At 41.8% G+C, this 26,882-nt stretch overlaps 2 pseudogenes; one reads left to right on the top strand and one right to left on the bottom strand.

Moving 5' to 3' along the window:
* Nucleotides 1-16,811: 16,811 nt before the first annotated feature.
* LOC147423733 (uncharacterized) lies at nt 16,812-20,160 on the top strand (annotated as a pseudogene).
* Nucleotides 20,161-22,800: 2,640 nt separating this feature from the next.
* On the bottom strand, nt 22,801-23,915 carry LOC147423732 (uncharacterized; annotated as a pseudogene).
* Between the last annotated feature and the right edge of the window lie 2,967 nt (nt 23,916-26,882).

Raw genomic sequence — 26,882 nt, 5'->3', positions numbered from 1 at the left:
TTGCATACACTCGCCTATGATGACACGACAATTGGAGGAAACCATCGGCATGTCGCTTGAGAGGTGGCAAAACCCAAAAGTACCCGCAATACATGCAAACGCTCCAGTTAACTATGTGCGCTGCCCCTACTTTCACGCAAAAGACGCTGTGGCTGCAATTTTTATGCCACGTCGGATTTAGGACTCCATCCATAGATTTTAAGGAAAGCTATTAGCTTGAGCATACATCTAGCCATCTCCATCAAAGGCATGTGTAGAAGGCGGGAACAGATAGCTATACCATGCGGCTGGTATGAAATAGGGAGTAATGGTCTTCAAGGAACAATTAGGATATTTATTCAAAACACGTGTTGCACAAGTAGCTACCTCCATCCATAGATTTTAAGGAAAGCTATTAGCTTGAGCATACATCTAGCCATCTCCATCAAAGGCATGTGTAGAAGGCGGGAACAGACGGCTATACCATGCGACTGACAAATTCTAGAAGCTTTGAGTTACCAACCAGCTATTATGGTAATTGTGATAGTGCACAGTCAAAAACCCAGTCTGATAGCTATAAATAGGAGCCACTACTTCAATTTCAGGACATCTAGTCCATGGATAGCTAATCCAAGACCCAATCCTAGAGCTCTCATTGTATTATATACACTTGTAATTCAAGGTGCTCTTTCTTGTACTTCCAAAGCATCATTGTACTTATTCTAAACATTAATATACAATTCCAATTCCAGTACTGTGGTGTGATTTGATCTGAACTGGTTTCAATTTCCATTTCCAGTGTTGTCTATTTTCAGTCCAATACTCTTATTTAATCTGAACTAAAGTATGTTTGTCTGAAGTCTCTATCTAGTCTGACTAAGTCTAAACACCAACCCAGAATAGCTGTTTGAAAGAGACCAGCTCATTCCATTTGGGTGATCACAGTGGCTTGAGTTGAATTGCTCACTGATAAAAAAACTATCTTCCACTTGGTATTTATATTGTCAGTCATGCCACCCAGAAGACCTGCACGCAGTAGGAAGTCAGCAACAAGGTTCAATGATGAAGCAGATCATGCTAGCTCGATTCCAAAGGAATTGGATCATGTATTTGATACTAAATACGAGCCAAGGAATGAGGGACCATTGAGGAATCCAAGAATTCTCAGCATTCCTCTCATTCGAGACGCAGTGAAGAAAAGAGATCAAAATGCAAATGTTGATCCCATGGATCCCGTGCCATAAACGTGTAGAGGATGTGGTAGTATAAGGAGACACCACACTGCACGAAGGTCAAGCAAGAAGAAGACAAATGTGACAGTGTCTGAAACTGAAGATGGTGACTGGGAAGCGGACACTGATAACTATAGCGCGAATCAAAAAAGATAAAAGAAACTAGTTTACAAAACCAGATCCACTTATATTGAACACAGTTCTAATCTGAAAATCTAATTTTTGGTATTCAAAGGCAAGAAGAAAGACGACCTTGATGTTCATATCCAGGCCTTTGAACAATATGTTGAATAATTGAAGGACATTGATGAAGGTGAATGGGGGGAGTATTTTCCCTAGGCACTTAAGGAGGTAGAAGGAAAATGGTATTACCATTATCCAACTTGTCAACTTAGGTCCTACAACAAGTTGATCAAATCCTTCAAGCTGGAGTATTCAAATAACCGAGGGGATGAAGATATTATGTGTGAATTAAACAAGATAAAGCAAGGTAAGTTGTCGGTCAGGAGTTATGTTGAAAAAATAAAGGAGCTTACCAGACAACTACAGGAGCATCCTCGAGAAAAGATAATGAGATCTTGGTTCTTAAATGGATTTAGAAGCAAGAAGCTTAGAGAATAGAAAGTGCTAGCACCAACAAACAAGTTCAATGATTCGGTGTAGAGAGCATTGAAAATTGGAACAACGGGCTAAGAAGGATAAGGGTCACAAAAGAAAATTAAGTGACAGCAAGTTCTCTTCTAAAGAGTTGAAATCCAATGCAAGCGCTAGCTCATACAAGAGCGAATTAGATGACAGAGGAATGAGGAAAAAGAAAGGATCCTGGACCAGAAAACTAGAGGAAATGTCCAAGAAAATTGATGAAATGGCTAATTAAGACTAGACCTTTAGCAAAGAAGATGGAGATATGGTGTTCCAAATGCAAATCAAGGGATCATAGATCAAATGAGTATTCATAGTTCACATATTGTAAGGATTTTGACCATATGTGCATCAATTGTGGAATTCACATCCATTATTCGAAAAGAGAAAAAGATATATCAATGATAGCACTAAATAATCTTGAGGTAGTCAAGCAGACAAGACCAGTAGGTCCAACAAAAATGGAACCACAACAAGTATTGGTACTGATAGAGGTAGGTATCAGAGAGGTGTTGGTAGGGGCAGGGGCAAGGGACGAGGAGACTTTGTAACAAGAAACCTGAATTGTTATACATGTGAGAAATAGAAGCATTTTGCAACCCAATGTCTAGAAAATGAGAAGCCAACAGAACCTGACAAAAAGGGACCAAAGCAAGTGCCAATCAAAGTTGTGACTAGGAGTAAGGGGGTTGTCATTGACATTCTTGATGGAGAGGAGAAACACACTGCTAAAACCAAGAGATGGGAGCAGCAAAGGGCAGTTAGCTGGATGGCAAAGGGCAAGGAAAAAGTAGCTAATGAATGGCAAGAATACAGGGAGCTAGCAGTCAAAATCACTAAAAAGCTTTCCAAGAAGCTGCCAAAACAACCAAAATGTTCTTAGGCCAAAACAATTTAGATGCTACCGTCCAAGTCTTTAGACAGCATCTGGATCAAATGAATCCATGATTGCTGCAGTAGAGAGAGTCTATTGAATGAGGTACACCAAGACAGATTAGCCTTGACTAAAGTTGGAAACACTACAGTGAAGAGGGACCAAGAAAAAGATCCATTAATTCAGGCTTCTGGCCTAATCGAAAATCTTCATATAAGAGTAGGCAAGGAAAATTTTAAATCAAGCTTCTTAGTCTTGGATGTGCAAGGAGCATATGGAATACTTTTGGGTAGACCATGGCTCATAACTACTAGTCCCATTCATGATTATGCAAATAAGACATTAACCATTCAAGGGCCCAACAAAAGAATTCATATCAAAACTGACAATACAAGAAATTGGAACAAGGATTTAAGGCCTAAAGAATTATGTAAGAAGTATGGAACAAAGAAAATTAAAAAAATGATTGCTTCTATGAATAGTTTTTCATTAACAGAGATAGATCTGAGTGTTGTGATAATGGACAAGCTGAAGGCCGAGATACAAAGGAGATAGTATCCAGAGAAATTTACTAAAATGAATTTTGGAGAGAGACCACTTCAGTTCGGCTAGATGGCAGGCCGCCATACTCGTACCAGACACATTCAATTCTAGACCAGTGGGGGAGGAAATTCGGAATGAAGGGATCATTATTATTAAGGAGACATATTGGATGTAGGCAATCCTTTCAACGACTATGTTGCTCGTATTCAAACTGAGAAAGAGGATGAGCTGATGGCTAAAAGAAAGGGAGACGGCCCAAACTAGTTGCTTCTAGATGATCAAGAGGTAGAAGAGTGGAATTTGAGTTTAGAAGAAAACCCTAGAATGATCAAAATTAACAAGCATCTGAAACCAGAGATCAAAGAGAAGGCAAAGTAACTATTTTATAAATTTAAGGATGTCTTTGCCTGGAAACATACGAATCTAAAAGGTGTAGATCCAGAAGTATGTCAGCAGAGGATACCAGTGAAACTTGATGCCATACTAGTCAGATTATAGAGGTAGAAAATGAATTCTAACTATGCCAAGAAGGTCAAAGAGGAGATATACAATCTTCTAAAGGTAGGATTCATAACAAAGGTAGCAAACAATGACTTGTTATTCCCTATAGTGGTAGTCCCAAAGACGAATGCAAAGTTGAGGGTGTGTGTGGATTACAAGAAGCTCAATGCCCAAATCATAAAGGATCCTTTTCCACGACCCTTCACAGACATGATGCTAGACGAGATGGCAGGCCACAAGATGTATAGTTTCATGGATGGATATAGTGGCTACAATCAACTAAAGATTGCACGTAAGGACAGGGCCAAGATTGCCTTCATCACTCAATGGGGAGCATTTATGTATCTGGTGATGTCGTTTGGATTATATAATGCTCCATCCACTTTTTAAAGATGCATGATGGAGATTGTAAGAACTAGGGAACTAGGCCTTGAGATCCTCCTCCCAACCTCCCTTTATATAGGCGGGATCCTAGCTCCTTGCCCTAGACGGATCCCCTATCCACACTGCCTAGCCCGGCCCTTGGCCGTAGTCCGTGACTAACCTAGTTCTTAGGGTACAAGACCCTTGTCCTGACAATAGTTCCCCCTTAAGGAAGAGTTTTCATCCTCGAAAACACAAGTAGTAATATCTTCTTAATAATACTGATGTTCTCTTTATTGATGTTGGAGAGGGGGAATGGGGGAACACGCCCGGCACAAACACAAGGGCCTCTCTACAGCTCAGGGAATTCATAGCACCCCAAGCCACTTAGTGAGCACCTTCGACTCACCGAATTCACACTATCGCACACACGATCAAACACGACGCGCCGCAGCGCACATGCATTCAAATAGAGCACCAATCAACCCGCACCCACAAAACGGCTGCAATCATCGCCTACCCTTGCACACATATCACTCTCTCTCTCTCTCTCTCTCTCTCTCTCTCTCTCTCTCTCTCTCTCTCTCTCTCTCTCTCTCTCTCTGCACACACACTCATCAGGGGGGCGCACACACCATCACACACCCGGCATCACATCCAACAGAACAGAGCAGGAGAAGGGGGGGAAGGAAATAGCATGACAAGAAACGCCCATTTTCAATGGGGGAACTCACTCCCTGCTCAAAAAAACACTATAGCCGCACTCAACTTCACAAAATACATAGGGGGAGGCGCCCTCTCGGCCCTATGCAGACAAAAACCACTCTTGGCTCTTTTCCCTGTGGCTCCCAAGCCTCACGAGGCGACAAAAATGATTAAAAAAAACTCCTTTATAGAGGGGGAGAACCCATTTTTAGCATGTTTGGCCTCTTTCCGACACATGGCGAGCTCTTTTATCTCACTCTCTCACTCTTTTGTCTCACTCTCTCACTCTCACTCGCTTTGCTCTGCTCTACTGCTGTGGGACTTTATCTTTACATGAAGGGGAGGGGGCAATACGAATGTTGCTATTTCCCCTTCCCTTCTCCTTTAAAATTTCGGCACGTGGGAAGTGCCCCTGTCGGGCGCCACGTCATCACCACCAACCACTCGGACGCGAGCGCGCCGCCTCCTGTGCCAAAATCTGCCCACTACCGCCTGCGGAGCGCCGAAGGCGCTTTCCGCCATAGCCACGACCTCAAGGAGCTCACGCTCCCCCTTCACCTTGTGTACTCTACAAAGGGGCCACGCCCTACCATAGATACTGTGCACGCGTAGCTCCGTCTTCTGCATGTGGGCTCATACGCCCGGCCACGTGGCATTCCCAGGGCTCATGGCCATAAGCTCCAAAAAAGCCTCCAAACATATTTATATAAAAAAAACCTCTTTTCTGGCCTCCTTCTCCCAGCCTTTATAATCTGCTCCTCAATTGGAACCCCGTGCCGTGAATCCATGCCAAAACTTTACCATGTACGTCCAGTGTCATGCAACCCTTCCCGCACTTTGACTTTACTGAGTCCGCCGTCTGAGGCCGCCAAAAAACAGGAAATGCATCTACAAGCATTCAACCGCCCAATGCTCTGTTTTTTCTCCACACTGTAACTCGATGCTCAGGGCTCAGAATCACGAGCCGTCAAATTATGCTTGACCTGCTTGATGTATGCTATTCTCTAGAACCTTGGCGAGGCCGCAAAACTGCCAGGTGACACATTTTTCAATGCGGTCAAATGAGCACAGACCTGACCCTCGGAAAATCTTCAACTAACCATATCTTGCTATTCAGAGCTCCGATTTGCAATCTGAGAAGACAAGCATGCTCCACAACTCGAACACTACACATGTATATATAGTCATCAGCCCGGGCCACCTGTCCCCAGCTAACCTGTCCGTCGGGGATCTGCTACACGTTTTAGATTTAAAGTGCAATATCTTGAGCACCGGGGCTCCGTTTGATGAGCCGTCTGGACCGGCTTCTAGAGCACGCTGAACTCTACATTCTAGAGTGATGACTTGGCATTTCGGGCAGCTTGACTTGCCATCCCATCTAAACCATTCCGTAGCACTTTTGGACTAAAAAACCGCTTGGAGCATACACCTCGGCTATCCTTGGGCTGCCTAGGGCTTTGGTACTTGTCCTAGCCTTCTGCACTACACTCACATGATGCCTCTGTGTGGTATAGACCATCTCCTAGCTCAGACTTTGGCTGCACCAACGTCTCATAAGTGAGCTAGTTGTTTGTATGACCGATAATTGGTGCAGTGAGGAGGTTCAATGAAACCAAGAGGCATATCTTGATTTTCAACATTGTTGTCCATTTGCAACCACTTGGGTCTAAATGGTAACTCCATATATAACTCACTTGAGTGTTGTAAAGGAGTAACCACAACTAGGAGTCACTTGGGTTTAAATGGTAACTCCATTTATAACTCACTTGAGTATTGTAAAGGAGTAACCACAACTAAGAGTTGTCCAAAGGCATAACCATTTTTTAGATCTTCTGAAGGTATGGAACAATGCAAGGAAACCTTGGCGTAACTTTCCATGCAGTTGTGAGCCAGATTTCCTACTCGCCTGAGTATCTTGAAAAGTCCGTTACATGTTCATCCCTGATGAAGGTTACTTGCCAACATACTCTGTCAGCACACCTGGTAAGTCCTTGACGTATGAAAGTATTGACACAATCTCCAACCCCACCACAAGAGGTGTTCAAAGTCAAAAATCGTACTTAAGAAAATTCTAGAATAGGGAGAAAATCATCTATTCAGAAATGCGTTGTGCTAACGTATGCTCTTAGCAGATCCTTTAGCACAAGATTACTCTTTGTAATCAGCCTATCCCCTTGGATAACTGACAGTATTGAGCCGTGTTTTCCTCATGGTTTACAGACAGTCGTCCCAGATGACTGGTAAACGGGGAATCACAGTAGTGTTTAACATTGGTGAAGAATCAACAATGTCCGAAATAACCATCGTGGTTAACTTGAAAAAATCCATAAACGCCCAAACCGAGCCATGACCTCTATTGGTGATTAGTGGATCCAAAAGTAATCTCATAGAGATAGTGCACATAGAGTACGAAATGCTTCATAAGCAACAACCTGTGGAATATGCATGCCGTTCCAAATCAGCCTTTGCTAAACACTAGGGCCCATAACACCTAGTGTGCATGCATTTAGCAAAGACTAACCCAAACCTGTATATCCACAATGATCCTTGCCAATACTCATGGCGAATGTGAGCGCCTAGCACGCATTAAAAGGAATGTAAATGGTTCTGAAAAGAAACTAAATACTTTTAGTTGCAATCTTTTGCAAGCCTTGCTGAAACGTCTGAATCACAATAGAAGGTGAAACGTTGATCAATTCTAGGTACAGACAATGAAACTTTTTCATTAACAACTTATAGCCTTCCTATATGTATAAACAACCATCTGTAATGTTGTTTAGCAGTACTTGGACCTTAACAAGTCATTCTAAGTATCCGACAATTTCTGGCCACGAAATTGCTCCTGATACGTCGTGCTAAAAAATGGTCTAGAAAACAGATGTGACCAGCACCTAGGGACTTTTTCATGACACATAATTGAAATAATGGCTCTAGTGTCAGTCCAGAGACTCATATTCTCCACATGTGGAATATGTCTCATATAAGGATGTGTGAAAATGAACATCCTTCAAGTACAAGACATACTTGTGTGTGGAGGTAACTGCAAACACTCTACGACGGGAGTGAGAGGGACCCTCATTAGTCTTGCTCCACTGGCTAAACCGAACTCCTTGAGTTCCTAGACCATGTTGTATCCCATGTGACAACATGTGCCAAATTGAACCCTACAACTAGGTTCGTAACTGCATAAGGCAGAAAGACAGCTTGGACACTTGGCCCAAAATACTTTGTGCCTACATGCCCTTGGCATGGGTCGGTAATATTCAAGCATACTTAGACGTCTTGAAACACCAAGCAAAGCATACTAAACATGCAATTGACACCAAGCAAAGCATACTAAACATGCAATTGACACCAAGTCAGTACACTTACCTGTATGTAAATGCAATTACATACTGTACACTTACATGTATGCCAAAAGCAATAACATAATGTACACTTACCTGGATGCAAATGGAAAGGAGCACGTCCCCTACCTGAAAAACAAACAGTATTGCACTGGGAACCCTGGTTGTTGCCTTTACAACCCAAGCCCTTGAATTGGAATCTACGTAGACAAATCCGTCGATAAGACTTCTTTGTAGAAACTACTCAACTAGGAGATAACGGTAACTAACATAGTAAACCGTGTACAGATTGAGTGGAATCAACTTAAAAAGTGTGTTCGTCTGCTACCGCGTGGTAGAGTGCGGAATACTTTCGTTGAAAGTAGAACTGGGAGAGATCAACAGTGATCCTCAATGCAGATCAAACTGTGATGTTGCAATCATTCGCTGGGTTTTACCCCAAAATAGTATGTCCATAGACACTTCGTAGTGCAATAGAGAGAGCAGGAGACCCACACAAGTGAACTACCAATCCCTTACAACCATGTTGTCACGCCTGATTGCTGCATCTATACTTTGTGGTAGAGATCAGCCGGTGTGACGTTAAGATTGTCGAAAAACGCACATGAGCGTTTGTACTGAAAACATGTAGTGAAAAATGACACCCTATACATCCGTAATGACATCTGTTATGACAAGACGCTTGCTTGTCAATTAACATCAATGTGTACTCCACTGGGTAGACTTGTTCGATCTTGAGAACAATCATCCAAGGAATACCAACAAGTGGATCTTATCCTAGATTTAGCAATGGCCCGTAGCTAGCGTGCGTGGCTCCTAGCCCGCATGGAAATGAGTGTTCCATTGATAAACGGACGAAAATAAATGTGAATGGCACCTTGCCCAATTTGTAGCTGAGAATTGAAGAGCATCTTGGCTCTGGAGAACTCAGTAGTGAAACATGAAACAAACTTCGTAGAAAATTTTCATTTTGTTCGTTTAGAGAAAGAGATCAAGAATGAATAGAAGAGCATGCTGGGTTGAGGAGCTTTCCTTTCATTACTAGTGTGTGTGTGCCCAGAATGTGTGCCTTTATACATCTTATGCCTTAGTGCCAAATTATCGTATAAGCATGCAACCATTTGACTGTATGGTGTTCGCATCACGAGAGGGAACACAAGTCACAGTGTGACCATCTACCGTGTATGGGTTGTGAATCCATTAGAAGTTTTTAGGTTGTTTTGTGTGCCTTGATAGCAACCAAAAATTATGGGAAACAATGCATAACTAATAGTGTCCTTGACAGAGTGATTTGTGAGAGCGTACTTTATACCATATGGGTAGCATGCCTTGCATACAAAAATGAAAGCCCGTGGCTACCATGACAACCGTTGAAGTCAACACCCTAAGTGCCTTGCACCGGTTAGATTGGTAGGGATTCGATGAGATGATATCCTGAATAATGTAGGTGCCCCAAACTTGGTTTCCAACTCCTCTTGTCGCCGAGGTAATCAGAGTACAAATTAGAAGCCTTGTTTCATGTGAAATGGGCCAAGCATTTGGCTTTTCATAATATTGTCCAAAGTAAATGCAAAACGTAAGTTGTAGGACACGTGTATCATATACACCCTAATTCAGTAATCTTGCATGCATCTCATAATGTTTTTGGAAGATCGTATAAGTCGAGATGATGTGACTGGTCATACCAAAAATGACTATAGCAGAAAAAACAATTGGGCGTAACAGTACCCAATTTCAAAAAAACGTACAATATGCTGAAAATCCATATTGAAGTATGAGAAAATGGCTAAGATAACATGTTCAAAAGCCATATAACTACTGTGCCATGCACCAAAACTGGAGTTTATGTCAAATCACGAACTCATGCATCATGCTTAAGTTGTCCGATATGTGGGCACTGTTGTTTTTAATGTGCTCCTAAGCAAATAAAGCATAATTTTTGACATTTTGCACGTTGAAAGTCGGATGGTGATAGGCACTTCTTGACAACGTTGGTCGTGCCCCGATTTGTTTTGACACCCAAATTATTTTGGACATGTTGGACCTCTTTGGTCGTAACTGGTAAATTGGCAACCCCTTGGGTTGCTGGCAAGTAGAGAGCTGATTCTGATAGCACTCTGTAAATTAGTTGTGTAAGATTTTCTACTTGTGTAACCAAGATTTGAACCCTAACAGCGAGCTTGCAATTTGAACCCTGTCGAGTGACAAACTCCCTCGCATCTGGCAATTGACTGTCATCCTTGAGAATATCCAACACACTCTGAGGAGGAGGGGTTGATAAATGAGGAGATAGAGATAGATCACCTGGGTTTACACCGTTCATCCCTGTTGCCACAATGGTACTCTTCGTGAGAGTATCCGGCCCCATGACATCCACAGGTGGAGCCAATTCAAGGTATTCAAAGTCAAACATGTGTTGATCATCAATTTCCGCACTCATGGCGAATCTCTGTTGTGCAAAAAAAAGAGAAAACAATACCTTGGAGTGCAACAAAAACTCGTAACTGTATCGAACACAAAGGTAGTTAGCCGTGCTAACCTCGCCGGCGGTCGTAAAGAAGGTGAATTTCCAATCCCGATAGAATTGGCGAAGAGGTGAAATCATCGAGGAACTTCAGCACTAGCTCATAGCAGGTTGCGATAATTAACTGGGTAATTATGTCTTCAACTGAACTGAATGTCCAAGTTGAAATCGGATTGTAAATCCCAATCCACCACGAAATCAGCACTTGATTTGCAGCCGAGGATGCCTTTGCAAACACCGATGTATGCTTCGTAGCCAATACTTGGATTTGCCTTGGATGTAAACGGCAAATCCGTTCGTTTTGTGGTGTGCTAAACTGCCAAACTAGTTTGCAGCCGGTTCGGAATGATGAGGTATGCCTGCTCCACAATTAGGTGTGGCTTTTTTTTGCCTTCCACCGGACCACCCGAACTCACGGGAGGATTGCCGGTACACGGGGCTACCTTGCTTGTGGGAAGGGCCACTACTAGTGGCCACTGTTTAATTTTTGAGGCCAAAGGGCCTCACCATGTGAACATGGCATGGGTTTATTCAAGCCAAAGCTCACAGCAACGAGCGGCCTCCTGCGAGTAGAGAGTTGGTGATGGCGGGGGATACTGAGGCCGGCTACGGCCCAAAGGTGTTGGCGCTACGCTCTATCTCCCCCTTGCGCCCCTTCCAAGGCCAAGAGCTCATCAATCCATGCACCATAGCCTTGCGTCCAAAACAGGAAGCTCTGCCCGAATTGGCAAGGAAAACTGCTATTTTTGGAAAAGCTTCAAAAAAGCCACGGTTCTCACCCAAAGTCCCTACTTTTAGGGACCTAAAGAGACCACGCCTAGAGAGAGAGAGAGAGAGAGGAAGAGACACTCCTAAGCTCTGATACCAGTGTAAGAACTAGGGAACTAGGCCTTGAGATCCTCCTCCCAACCTCCCTTTATATAGGCAGACTCCTAGCCCCTTGCCCTAGACGGATCCCCTGTCCACACTGCCTAGCCCGGCCCTTGGCCGTAGTCCGTGACTAGCCTAGTTCTTAGGGTACAGGACCCTTGTCCTGATAGAAATATTCAATGAATTCCTACGTAAGTTTTTGGCCATATTTGTGGATGACTTTACCATTTTCTCCATTGAAGAGATGCATTTATTATTCTTGGAAATGGTACTCGAAAGGTGCCCTTCAAGTCATTATTCATGGTGTGAAAAGGTTAGCTTTTGGGACACATTGTGTCCAGAAATGGAATTGAGATGGCTAGTAATAAAGTAAAGGGTGTTCAGCAAGCTAGAGCTCCAACAACTGTGTTTAAGTTGAGCTCCTTCCTTGGATATTTCAATTTTTACAAGATGTTTATTCATTCATTTACAGCCAAATAATTACTTATGTATGAATTGACCAAGAATAAGAATAAATTTATCTTGAGTGAAGAATGTGAACAAAGTTTGTAGTGTTTGAAGGATGCAAATAGCAAAAAGCTAGTTCTTTACCAACCAAACTAGGAGGTAATTTTTCATGTGCATATTGATGCATCTTGAATGGAGATAGGGGCTATAATGGCCCAGGTTGATGGCAAGATAGACTACCCAATCTATTGCGCCACTTGGAGGTTTAGCACAACTGAATAGGGCTATTCTACCACTAAAAGAGAGGCACTGGGAATGGTATTTTGTTCCATAAAATTCAGACACTATTTACTAGGGAAAATGTTTGACTTCTATGTGGATCACCAGACTTTGTTATTCTTAATAAATAAGGTCATCATTCAAGGAAGACTAATTAGTTGGATGATGTTTTTGATGGAGTTTGAATTTAAGATCTTCCATGAAACACAACTTTATTTCAAAGTGTTTTAATAATAAATTTTGGTTTTTTAGGAACTTTTGGTTGTTTAAAGTTTGTCCACTATGTAGAAGTCTATTATTCTTAATAAATAAGGTCATCAGTCAAGGAAGACTAATTAGTTGGATGATGTTTTTGATGGAGTTTGAATTTAAGATCTTCCATGAAACACAACTTTATTTCAAAGTGTTTTAATAATAAATTTTGGTTTTTTAGGAACTTTTGGTTGCTTAAAGTTTGTCCACTATGTAGAAGTATATTTTGATCGTTTCTATTCAGTCCAGTTTTTTGACCCGAAAGTCACTTTTTGGGCCGTTTTTGAAGGTGTTCAGTTGCGATTTTGAAAAAGTTTTGTATGTAGCAATTGAAGCCTATAATATAGGAAACAACTTTCATTCTCTAAGTTTTTACAAGTTTTGTTGTTTTGATGCTCATTTAGGCCCGTAGATTAAGAAAAAAGTAAGAAATTTTTGTTTCGCACTGCTTTTGTCAAATTTGTTGTTTTGCACAAACATTTTTAGCAAATCTGAGCAGGATATGTTTTTTTTGTATCTCACGGTCATCGAAGAGCGCAACGAGATGAACAAAATGCTATGCGACGGACTCAGATAGTTTTGGCTTTGTTTCAAAGGTATGTGCTTATCCTCTAGCACACGACCAGAGCGTAGGTGCATGTGACCTCAACACTCAAGAAGCGTTGGTGAGTGCCCGTGAAGGTTTCTCACACAGTTGTTTAGGTGTTTACAACCCGTGAGGGACATGCCGTGCTTTACAACCCCCGATTCGGTTACGTACAGTCCTCGAAATCCTAAAACTAGTCTTTTCCTAGGTGGAGAGGGCTGGAATTAGTAAGTCCAAAGGGTGAGTGTAAAGGGGATAGTGGAGGACTTAAGAAACTTGTGCCACATGCCCTCCCTTCACTTGAGGTCCTAGTCTTATATATAAAGTTGTGTATATAGTATATCATAAGACTGAGGACTAAGGCTTGGGATCCCAATCACGATCCCATCCTTTTAACGTGAGTTTTTTTTTTTTTTTTTTTTGAGTGTGGATAATGTTGTGCGTGGGCGCCGAGCTCACATGCGCACATAGTAGCTTTGTCTATCTTTGTCTAACCTCCTTGCAGCTAACACGATTAATTAACACTATTTACCTCTACTTACACACTGTCTAACACAGAACTGCACAAGTCAATCTTCTCAGTGTCTACTCTACTGCTCACTGTCTACACTAACTAACGCATCAAAACTGCTCACTCACAGAGCACATTACAAATTTACACTAGCTAATAGATCGCCTAACATCTGCACATTACAGATCTTAGCAAATCTAACAAAAAACTTACAAATTTCAACACACTAATTCTAACAAACCTTCTAAACCTGCGCATTAGAACCACTTAGCAGATCTACACAAACTCAGTAAAAAACACAGAAATGGCAAAAGTGAAGGCTTCCCAAGGTAGCACTGAGTGCTCCTCAAGCTTCGTGCAAGGCAGTTCTCGACAGCGGCTCAAAAAATGTGCGCTTTGCCTTACGTGTGGAAGGCTAGGAACTTGCTTGTGCACTATGTGCGAGCCTCAAAGGGGTGCAAGCACACAACTAGAGAGTCCTAGCAAGCTCAAAGAAACAATGGTGTGTCAGTCACCACTCAATGCTTCCGTCGAAGGATCCTATGCTGTGAAAAATAAGGAGCCGCCATCGATGCCGCGCTCAACCGCCTCGCCGCCGCCGATGCCACTGCAATGCTCGATTACTCTCTCTCTCTCTCTCTCTCTCTCTCTCTCTCTCTCTCTCTCTCTCTCTCTCTCTCTCTCTAGCATACACACACATGTGAGCAGACTAAGGAGAAGGACAAAGAGATGGAGCAAGAGCACTTCTTATCTTACACCTCAAAGAATGAGAATTTTTTGGTCAAATGGAACTTTTATAAGAGTTTGACCCATTCACACATGGATGCCCATAGTGGCTGGTCATTGCAAAACTACTGTAAAAATAAGATAAGTGGTGCGCCTCTCATTGGCAATCACCTACATACCTATTGGACTGACAAGCCCGGTCCATGACTCGATCAAATAAATACCATGCGTTCGTCGAAGGTGATAGGGTGTCTGTGAGGGTTAACACTTCCCGTGTCGGCATGCTTTTTGGACCCAAGATCAAAGGCAGGTCTGGCTTTGCAAGGAGGATTACAGAGACAACCTCTTCATGGAAAGATATCGCATGCTTGAGTTGATCTTTCAAATTCTTTTACAACCTATTGTGCCTTTTATTTCGTCGACAGATAGAGATAATTTTCTATGTCCTCCAATAGACCCCGAACAAGCTCTAAGCTTTAGCTTACTCAGCCTTGCCCACAATGATTCCACCACTCATAAATTAGTGACACATTTGGTGGTGGCGAATCCACTGTGCGCAAGTATTGCAACATTGTGGTGACCACACGATTACGTCCACAATATATTGTTGTTCTACCCAGTGAATGGCTTGATCATATTGTAGCTGATTTCTTGGCCATCACTATGTTTCCAAATGTATGTGGCACGATAAATGGCACGTAGCATCCCTTTAAAATTAATAAAAATAACTCTTGCAGCCCCTCCCAACCCTGCGTCCACCTGCGAATGTCCTCATGCGCCAACTGCCTTCCTCTATCTGCAGTGGCTGGCCCTCTGCATCTCTTTTTCCCTCTAGGTTCACGCGTCATGATCAGTAGAAAGAGGCGCAAGGCCAACTGGCGAAGGAGGGAAATAAAAATGAGAGCATCCTCATAACAAGGATTTTTCACTCCGCTGCTTAGCGCATCTCGTTTGATTCTGCTTTTACTTTCTTTTCCAAAATCGTAGGGACATACTTGCTTTTGAAGATTAAAAAGCTTTTAATTTAGAGATTTTGGGGCTCTGCTTTTAGGGCATCCCTTGTACTTATAAATAAGTGGGTAGGGCTTCACTTCTCAAAGCATCTAGACGCAAAGTCTGAGAGTGAGCACCTACTGGCTCTCTTGTACTTTGAATGTAGATTAATACAAAAAGAAATACCGAAAGGGGCGCCAGTCTTTGGGGCCAATACCTTTGGGCACGGAACTACGCCGAGATGTGTTTATTTTGTGAACTGTTTTGAAGAGAATCTCTATTGTGTCGCGTGGAATCATGACTTTGGGTGTCCAACTTTGTTACAGTGGTATCAAAGCACGACCAATTTCTCTTCTACCGGGAAATCCGATCCTTTCCTCGTGGCACTTATGGATCCCAACAAGAAACAATCGAATTCTTCTACATCTGCGAATGCGAGAGGAGATCACAAAGAAGATTGTCATGAGCAAACAGAGAAAGATTACAACCCACCTCGGCCTACTCAGTTCGAGATTCTAGAGATGGAACGTCGACAGTTGGTTGACGAGGCAACAAAGCAGAGGATTAAAATTCAGAAGGATCCAAAGAAAATCAAGAAGATAATTGCTTCTATGAATAGTTTTTCATTAACAGAGATAGATCTGAGTGTTGTGATAATGGACAAGCAGAAGGCCGAGATACAAAGGAGATAGTATTCAGAGAAATTTACTAAAATGAATTTTGGAGAGAGACCACTTCAGTTTGGCTAGATGGCAGGCCACCAGAACAGCTAGTACCAAACTCGTACGAGACAAGTTCAATTTCAGACCAGTGGGGGAGGAAGTTAGGAATGAAGGGAGCATTATTATTAGGGAAAAAGAAATTCAGAATGACCTATTGGATGTAGGCAATCCTTTGAACAACTATGCTGCTGGTATTCAAAATGAAAGAGGATGAGTTGATGGCTAAAGGAAAGGGAGACGGCCCAAATTGGTTTTTTCTTCTAGATGATCAAGAGGTAGAAGAGTGGAATTTGAGTTTAGAAGAAAACCCTAGAATGATCAAAATTAACAAGCATCTGAAACCAGAGATCAAAGAGAACGCAAAGGAACTATTTTATCAATTTAAGGATGTCTTTGCTTGGAAACATACGAATCTAAAGGTGTAGATCCAGAAGTATGTTAGCATAGGATACCACTGAAACCTGATGCCAGACTAGTTAGAGTACAAAGGTACAAAATGAATTCTGATTATTCCAAGAAGGTCAAAGAGGAGATAGACAATCTTCTAAAGGCACGATTCATAACAAAGGTAGCAAACAATGACTGGTTATTCCCTATAGTGGTAGTCCCAAAGACGAATGCGAAGTTGAGGGTGTGTGTGGATTCCAAGAAGCTCAATGCCCAAATCATAAAGGATCCTTTTGCATGACCCTTCATAGACATAATGCTAGACGAGATGGCAGGCCACAAGATGTATAGTTTCATGGATGGATATAGTGGCTACAATCAACTGAAGCTTGCACCTAAGGACAAGGCCAAGATTGCCTTCATCACTGAATGGGGAGCATTTATGTATCTGGTGATGTCGTTTGGATTGTATAATGATCCATCCACTTTTCAAAGATGCATGATGGAAATATCTAGTAATTCCTTCGTAAGTTTTTAGCCATATTTGTGGTTGACTTTACTAGTTTCTCCATTGAAGAGATGCATTTATTATTCTTGGAAATGGTACTCGAAAGGTGCCCTTCAAGTCATTATTCATGGTGTGAAAAGGTCAGCTTTTGGGACACATTATGTCCAGAAATGGAATTGAAATGGCTAGTGATAAAGTAAAGGGTGTTCAACAAGCTAGAGCTCCAACAACTATGTTTAAGTTGAGCTCCTTCCTCGGATATATCAATTTTTACAAGAGGTTTATTCATTTGTTTACAGCCAAAGCATTACCTCTGTAGGAATTGATCAAGAGGGGGAATAAATTTATCTCGACTGAAGAATGTGAACAAAGTTTCTAGTGTTTGAAGGATGCAAATAGCAAAAAGCTAGTTCTTTACCAACCAAACTCGGAGGTAATTTTTCATGTGCACATTGATGCATCTAGAATGGCGATGGGAGCTATAATGGCCAAGACTGATGGCAAGATAGACTGCCTAGTCTACTGCGCCACTTGCAGGTTTAGCACAGCTAAACAGGGCTATTCTGCCACTAAAAGAGAGGCACTGGGAATGGTATTTTGTGCCACAAAATTTACACACTATTTACTAGGGAAAATGTTTCACTTCTATGTGGATCACCCGGCTTTGTTGTTCTTAATGAATAAGGTCATCATTCAAGGAAGACTAATTAGTTGGATGACGTTTTTGATGGAGTTTGAATTTAAGATCTTCCATGTGACACAACTTTATTTCAAAGTGTTTTAATAATAAATTTTGGTTTTGCATTGTTTTTGTCAAATTTGTTGTTTTGCACATACATTTTTAGCAAATCTGAGCAGGATATGTTTTTTTTGTATCTCACGGTCACCGAAGAGCACAACGAGATGAACAAAATGCTATGAGACGGGCTCAGATAGTTTTGGCTTTGTTTCAAAGATATGATCTGTTGAAAACAGTTGTACGACTCTTTAAAAAAAAGGGTTAACACTAGAGGACTGTCATGGAAGGGTACAAGAGGATGTTGAAGGAACAAGAATCTTTGATTCGGTGTGTGCCGGAAGATCTTGATTGAGCAAACAAGGGACGTGATGAGGCTTTCTGGGGTAGAGCAACACATCAAGGTGAATTCTATGTGGATCATATTGGTGGTGGTTGTGAAGAAGAATGCCATGTTTCTCCACTAGAAAATAACAACCAACTTGGTGGTGGTGAAGTACCTGAAGATGGTGGGAATGGTGATGGTGGTCATAGAGGTGGTAGATAAGATGACAAGGTGAATCGTAGGAGAAGACGTGATGATATCGATGACGATTTTGAGAAAGCAGCCTTGCAACAAGTTTTCAAGAAGGCAAAGGTAAACGAATTTGATGGTGTTGACAAGAGGTATTGTTCTGATCAACATTATGAAGTGAATAAGAAGATGTAGTTTTATAAGTTTTAGCAGCAACCTAAGAACAAGCCAAATCTGTTTGTACGCGAGTATAAGGAGAAATTTATGGGGCTCCAAAAGTATGCACCGGAGGTTGAAGACGAGGATCTTACAAAAAAGTTTATTGAAGGACTACATAAAGATTTGTATTATCGGGTGAAGGGTGCAGGAGCTACTGATTTCTTGAATGCAATCACGAAGGCAGAGAACTATGAGACAAAGGTAGAGTATGAAGCTCGTAAAAATGAGTAGAGGAGAATTATATATAGTGGTTATAGACCATAGAGTGGATCTTTTCAGTCAACACCTCAGGTAAATACTGATTCTAATCAAAGGAATTTTCCAAATAATTAGAGAAGATTGCCTATTAGATTTTTGAATTAGAATCAAAATCAGAATGTTAACCGAAATCAAAGTTCAAATCCGAATCCTGCAAATAACCGCAATCAGAATGTTAATCGCAATCAAAATTCGGGACAGATCTAGAATGGTGCAAATCAGAATCAAAATAGAAGCCAACCCCTTCATTGGCAACATGATCCGGATTTTTTAGAGCAAGCAAGGAAGTTTGGATTGTGTTTTTGTTGCGGTGAGCAGGGATAGATTGTACAGAAACCCCTAGAGATACAACATAGGGAGGATCCATCGGACTTACCGAAGGAGTTTCCATTTGCGATAAGGTATGTTGCCTAGCCTTCCCTGTCTCCAACAGTCTCATGAGACCCATTGAAGGCATGTGGATCCCTTTGTTCTACCTCTCCATCTCAATAACCCTATGAATGACTTAATTCACAAACTCTTTGTTGTTGCTCCTCTATGTTAGTAGCCCGATGTTGATTGTAGGACATCTAACCAACCCACGTGATAGGTATGACCTATGTATAGGTTGGTTAGAGTTTCCGTTTGTACTTCGTACTCCCAGTTCTCAACCCATTCACCCATGGACGCCCATAGTGGCCGTCATTGCAAAACTACTGTAAAATTAAGATAAGTGGCGCGCCTCTCATCGGCGATCACCTACATATCTATTGGGCCGACAAGCCCGGTCCATGACTCGATCAAATAAATAATATGCGTTCGTCGAGGTGATAGGGTGTCCGTGAACACTTCCCGCGTCAGCATTCGTTTTGGTCCCAAGATCAAAGCCAGGTCTGGCTTTGCGAGGAGGATTACACGGAGGACATATTCATGAAAAGATATCGCATGCCTGAGTTTATCTTTCAAATTCTATTACAAGCTATTGTGCCTTCTCTTTCGTCGACCGATAGCGATAATTTTTTACGTCCTCCAATAGACCGCGAACAAGCTCTAAGCTTTACCTTACTCAAGCTTGACCACAACAATTCCACCACTCATAAATTAGTGACACATTTGGTGGTGGTGAATCCACTGTACGCAAGTATTGCAACATTGTGGTGGACATCCTTGGCACACAATTACATCCACAGTATATCGTTGTTCTGTCCGGTGAATGGCTTGATCATATTATAGCTGATTGCTTGGCCATCACTATGTTTCCAAATGTATGTGGCACGATAAATGGCACTCACATAAGGTTAGCTAGGAGACCAAGGCGGCGTAACACTCGAGCACAATATTGGTGTAGACACCATTTCCACCCCATTTTGTTGCAAGCAGTGTGTGATGCGCGTAAGAAGCTGTGGGATGTGTGTATGAGCGTTCTTGGCGGTACTAACGATGTTGCACATTGGAAGAGCTAGCTCTGCTTTTTATAGGCGCATGCGGTCCCACCAAGTACTCCCTACTCCAGTAATTACGCTGGAGCGACTATGTATTCAACCATACCTCCTCGCAGAGAAAGGCTATGGTTCTTTGTCTATGACGATCACACCTTTTGCAGAGGGTAACACTCCTAGTCATGGACCCTGGGATGAATTTAATTGACACATTTCCAGAGGACGAGTTACAATAGAAAATGTCTTTGGCATCATGAAGAACAAGTGGCGCATTTTGCAGACTATGTCCGTGGACTTTAGGCGAGCTCTGTTGTGTGTTGCATAATTTCTCGGAAGATCATGGTGTGCATGCAATGGATAGAGAAGACCAATTTGATCCCCATCCCAATATTATGCCCGCCCCAAGAAGTGCTAGCAGCGAGTGTATTCTAGGCCAAAGAATGCGCAACATTCTGTATAGCGATTGGGTTGCTTGCTATCAATTAGCAAATCCCAATGCTAAAAGAGATTGACCACAATGCCTACTATTTGGACATTTTAGAAATCATTCTTGCACTCTTACACAATGTCTACTTCTTTCTAAGTCTCTTTGTTTGGGTCTAACTCAATCTATTTTTGTAACTCTTAAGTGTTATTGGATGCACTCCATCTCTAACCACATATCTCTAAAGCTAATTATCTCCGTATAACTTGGAAACTACATCTCTAACTCTCTATCTCACAAACCCCTCATCTCATTGACTCTCTATCTCACGAACTCTACTTTGCATTAATGTTTTGAATCTAGGTTGCTAACTCTCTCTATCAGCCACCACTGACGCTCCGTCTCTCTAACTCAATATCGCACTAGCTCTATATCTATAATTCACTAACTGTATACCTTAATTTCTCTCCCTCATTAACTCTATATCTATATCTCACTTACACTAACATTGTAACTATGGCTATTTAACCTAGACTGCAACTTGTTAACTCACTATTAATGCACTAACTCTCTATTTCACTCATTAACTCTCTCTCTATCTATCTAACGCTAACATCATATCGCAATATCTCTCCCTCATTAACTCTATATCTATATCTCACAAACACCAACATTGTAACTCTGGCTATTTAACCGACACTGCAACTTGTTAATTCACTAACGCACTAACTCTCTATCTCACTCATTAACTATATATCTCTATCTCCCTAATGCTAACATGGAAACTTGAACTATCTAACTGACATTGCAACTTGCTAACAGTGTCTCTCACTTATTCACTAACGTATTAACTCAATCATTGTCTCTTGGATTCCACTTCTCTTTAATCAGCTTTGAGCTTCAGCACAATGTGGATCCTTTCTCTTTAAGCATCAACCAATTTAAGTTTTTCTTCTTTCTTCTTTGAGCTTTGCAGCCTCGCATCTAGTTGTGAGTCATCTGAGTGTGAGGAGGATGAAATTTGATGTGCTTCTATGGATTTCTTTTGCTCTTTGGATTTATTTGCAAGCCTTTTCACTCTTTGCCTCTGAGCTTCCTCCATGGATCTTTGCACTTCTGTTCGTGGAATATGTTACTCTTGTTGTGGTTTCCTTTAACAAGTCGAGCCTCTATTTCTTCCTCCTCTTTAGTTATCTGGTAATTTGAAGGGATATCCTCTTTTCTTCTGATCGCCCCATGGAGCTCTATGTTTGACTACATGGCTTTGCTATATATGGTTGGTGCTATTGAACTTTATGTTGCTCAAACTCCATATCTTAGAGAATCTCTATCGCACTAACTATGTACCTCCTACTCATTAACTCTCTCTCTATCTATCTAACACTAGCTGCATATCACAATATCTCTCCTTCATTAACTCTATATTTATATCTCACAAAAACCAACATTGTAACTCTGGCTATTTAACTGACACTGCAATTTTCTAGCTCACTAATGCACTAACTCTGTATCTCACTCATTAATTATATACCTCTATCTCCCTAACGATAACATTGTAACTCATGCTATCTAACCGACACTACAACTTGCTAATAGTGTCTCTCACTTATTCACTAACGTAGTAACTCACTATCGCAGTAACTCTATATTGATTGTCAAATGTATCTATAAGTCATTGACTTTATGTCGCTCTAGCTCCATATCTCAAAGAAAGGTGAAATTGCACTAACTATGTGTCTCTCACTCATTAACTCTCTCTCTATCTCTCTAACACTAATATTATAACTTTGGCTATCTAATTGGCAGTGCACTGACTCTCTAATTCCCCATTGCTCTCTCTCTCTCTCTCTCTAACTGTAGATTTCTAAGTGTAATTGTAGCTCTCTCACTCATTAACAACATAATGCACTATCTTTCTGAGTATTGATTGCTAACTCTGTTGGATGTCAAAAGATAGTTTATGTGAAACTCCTTTTGTATAAAATCTCTACCTCGCCAAGTATTCAAATAAAGGAAAAGATATGGTGGATTTATTCAAAGGTTGTTCTAGTTTTGGGTCCATATGTTTATTGGCTCCTCTACCCCAAGTGTAACTCGTTGTTGCACAACCTCTCTATCTCACAAACACCCAAAGGCACTAACCTCTATCACACTAACATTTCAAAAAAAAAGACATTGGTATTGCTTTATTTTATTGCTTGATTACATCTAGAGAGGAACTAACAAGATGGTGTTTTATATCAGGCATCTCCTCCACCTGCCAAAACGCGTGCAATCTGTAGTTGAATCTCGAGAGGTTTCTCTGCACGACTTTCATCTGCGTCAGTTCGAAACACTTCGGCCTCAATCTTGTGGAGCTCTACCTCCCTCATGGTTTCTACCAAACTGGATATCCCTTCCTTCAACTCAGCACCCAAGGAGGAGCCGGCTTTGGATAGACGATGTCTCTTCTTGCATCATTGGCCCCGAACGGAGTCGGAAGTCCTAACACCAGAACTTTCTCCGGCATCTGCATTGCTTGGCACACTGCTAATCGGTGTGGTTGGTGGTCCCTCTTGGGAGGGGGTTGCTACATTTGGATTCTCATTATGGTTATTGATGTTGATGTTGTCATTGTTTGCTTCTCTATTGTCATCGTATTCATCCTCCTTCGGTGCCCCAGGTAGAAAGGCCTCCCCATTGAAGCCACTGGCCAACCCACTCACCTTGGGTGTTCTCTCGAGAACCTAAATCAAAAAAATCCCAAGTAAATGGGGATGCCCCAGTGCCTTCTTCAGCCCTTTTCTCTCTTTGGTAAGTCTTGCAAAGAGAATCCCATTTATTCTTCAATTGTTGGGCCATGTAGGTGGACGAAAACTTGGAGTTCATTTGCTGAGCGAGGTGAGACCAATGCTTCTACTTGAAGTTTCCTTTTCCTAGGCTTGTCCACTTCTCCTGGAAGAAGTCGATCAAGCACACGACCTTTGTCGTTCACCATTCCAAAACTTTCTTCAAATGGGAAGGCTTTTTGCCTTGCTCTTTGGATCTCTTTGCAGCACCACTGTTGAAGACAAAGCATTTGTGACTGAGCTGACGTAAGTTTCTTGCTGAGAGGGTTCCTCCATGGTTGGAAACTCCAGTAAAGTATGTTCTCCTCCATGGCAGGTAAGAGAGAAGGATTTGATGGTGGCAGAGAGTCAACGAGACTTTGAGCCAATGAATGTTCAAGTGGAGGAATGCTCTGTAGGAACACCAGCATGGATCTGGGTGGAGCCATTGTAAGCATGCCTACCGTTCTATTGTAATATGTAGGGTTTGGTGGCATGTAGTGGAGCCGTGAAGGACGAGGCAGCTATAAATTGACATAATCGTCCATAATGTAGTCGTCGTCTTGTAGAAGTTGACAAAATCCATCGTGTGTTGGAGGAGAGGGGACCGGCTCCGTGGGTAGAATTTGTGGCTGAATTGGAGGAGGTGGTTGGGGCCGGTGAATGGAACATGGAGGCCGATATGTTGTGAACGCACTCAAAAGTGGAGATCATGGTTGCAAATGAGGGCATTGCTGCTCCATTCTATATCTCTACAAGCATCACAATAACCACAATTAGCTAAAAGGGCAAAGTCGCTAAGGTACCAATCTGGTATGTGCCTTCCCTACCATCACACACACACACACACACACAGCATATGCAGATGATACCTTAGTGTTCACACGTTCCCAGCTAGTTGCTTGGAGGTTTCCACTCGGTAGCTCGCTTTGTACCTTCAAAAAACGGGTAGGGCTTGGCCTTTTAACAACGTAATGTTGGCCTTTAAGTACTTTCCTGAGCCGCAATGCCGAAGGCTACAGGTGGTGGGTAAGGCTGCAAGTGCGCAATGCCCCATGCTACAGGTAAGCTGGTTGATTACAACACGCCATACCTTCTAGGTATCTACCACTAGTAGATTTTTCAAGAGGGCAGGTCGAGTTTGTAATTGGGTTGTTGCATACACTCGCCTATGATGGCACTACAATTGGAGGAAACCATCGGCATGTCGCTTGAGAGGTGGCAAAACCCAAAAGTACCCGCGATACATGCAAACGCTCCAGTTAATTATGTGCACTGCCCCTACTTTCACGCAAAAGACGTTGTGGCTGCAATTTTTATGCCACGTTGGATTTAGGACTCACGGCGGCTTTCAAAGTTGTTCATGTGTGTAGCTCTAGAGAGAACAGATCCAACCCAAGATGAGCAGACGCCAACTCTCCACCACACAACAAAAACAAGAAACAAAGGTAAAAAACAAAAACCCAGAAACAAAACAAGGGAGAAAATCCAAAAAAACCAATGATCTAACGAGAAAGAAAACCGTACAAAGCAAGCGTCACGCATCCACTCTTACACCCACACACACACTAGTGAGTTGTTAGGCCATTCTTCTCAAGATTTCCCTCAACGAGCCTACTACCACTTTTGTGAGAAAAGTGGCCATGATCATGAGTATTATTGTTATATATCTAAAGGGGTTCGCGAACTCCAACAATCTCTAGTACAGTCTATGCAAAATCTAAAGCAACCAGGCTGAAGGTGTCTTTGTGGTGGGGATGTTTGAGGCAGCATTGAAATGGAGAGGCAATGGGCCGCACAAGCAAAGCTTTCCCCCGTGACGTTCATTCGGAGATGAACCGCTACGCTGTATTTTATTTTGCTCTGTAATTAATGCATATTCCAGGATATACAGCAGAGAGTGATTAAGTGCCTAATTTCCACGTTGTAGAGCTTGCAGAAGAAGTGGGTTCCCATCGCTCTTCAAATTTTGCCAAAGCTCTGGGTAATTTGGGAGTGTACACAAGTCAATTACGACAACAAAGCGAACAAGCCAAGTAGCCAATTTCAACTTGAAGACAGCAATTTGCAATTCTAGATTGTGGGAGGGGGGGGCGTCGGGCCTTTGAGGCAGTGCAGGACAGAGGTGACGCGCCGCTGTAACAAAAATTTGGTTAATATCATGTGGCCCAATGGACCACATGAAATTGGTTATTGAAGCTATTTGTAACAACATTGTGTGTTGAAGATGAGATACATATATGAGGATATGTAAGCATCACAAACTCATAATCTTTTGAATAATTTTGTACGCTATGCCTCAGCATAGGTGGGAACCAGGGAACTTATCTAAGTTATCAAATCATGATCAGGATTGATAACTTTGAAAAGCAGCATATAATGAACCATAACAAACAAATGTCATGGAAACTATGGAGTTGACAACATCTAGATAGGAGGCCATTATGACCTTCAGTAGATTACCGTGAGGCATGAAGATTTTACAAATAAAAGGATGCACAAGAAGTTTTGGACAAATTCTCACAATAATTTCCACATTGTGACTTACCTCAACATCATGAGCTTATGTGAGCGAGGCACCACATACCTAGCTAGGTACAATTGGGGACAGGGGACCGCCGGCTCGGTGGGGGGGCCGATGGTCCCCTACCCCCAATTGTACCTAGCTAGGTGTGTGGTGCCTTTCGAGCAGAAGCTCGTGATGTTATGCATTGTATGAAAAACATTAAAAAAGACTACATTTTCCTACATGAGAATATTTCTAAATATTTCCTTGTTACATTCTTTTCAACATAGCACCCATAGTTGCAAAGCAAAAATGGGCTATAAAAAAAATGCTTGCAAAGAGATTGTATAGACGATATGGAAGCCACTGAGACTGAGAAAGGAATAGAGTTTTAGATTGTTGTGAAGGGTTACCAGACTAATGTTAACTCTATATCTTTATGTCACAAACACCAACATTGTAACTCTGGCTATTTAACCGACACTGCAACTTGCTAACTCACTAACGCACTAACTCTCTATCTCACTCATTACCTATATACCTCCATCTCCCTAACACTAGCATTGTAACTCGTGCTATCTAACTGACACTACAACTTGCTAACTGTGTCTCTCACTTATTCACTAACGTAGTAACTCACTATTGCACTAACTCTACATTGATTGTCAAATGTATCTGTAAGTCACTGACTTTATGTCGCTCCAACTCCATATCTTAGAGAAAGGTACGGTGCAATCACACTAACTATGTACCTCTCACTCATTAACTCTCTGTCTATCTCTCTAGCACTAATATTATAACTCTGGCTATCTAATTGGCACTGCACTAACTCTCTAACTCCTCATCTCTCTCTCTCTCTCTCTCTCTCTCTCTCTCTCTCTCTCTCTCTCTCTCTCTCTCTCTCTCTCTCTCTCTCTCTCTATATATATATATATATATATATATATATATATATATATATATATATATATATATATATATATATATATATATATATATATATATATAT

Source organism: Adiantum capillus-veneris, chromosome 26 (genome assembly GCF_014529385.1).
Source record: "Adiantum capillus-veneris isolate H3 chromosome 26, ASM1452938v2, whole genome shotgun sequence".
Classification (NCBI taxonomy): Eukaryota; Viridiplantae; Streptophyta; class Polypodiopsida; order Polypodiales; family Pteridaceae; genus Adiantum; species Adiantum capillus-veneris.
Note: the sequence above shows the minus strand (reverse complement) of the source record. Positions and strands in the feature narration are given on the sequence as shown.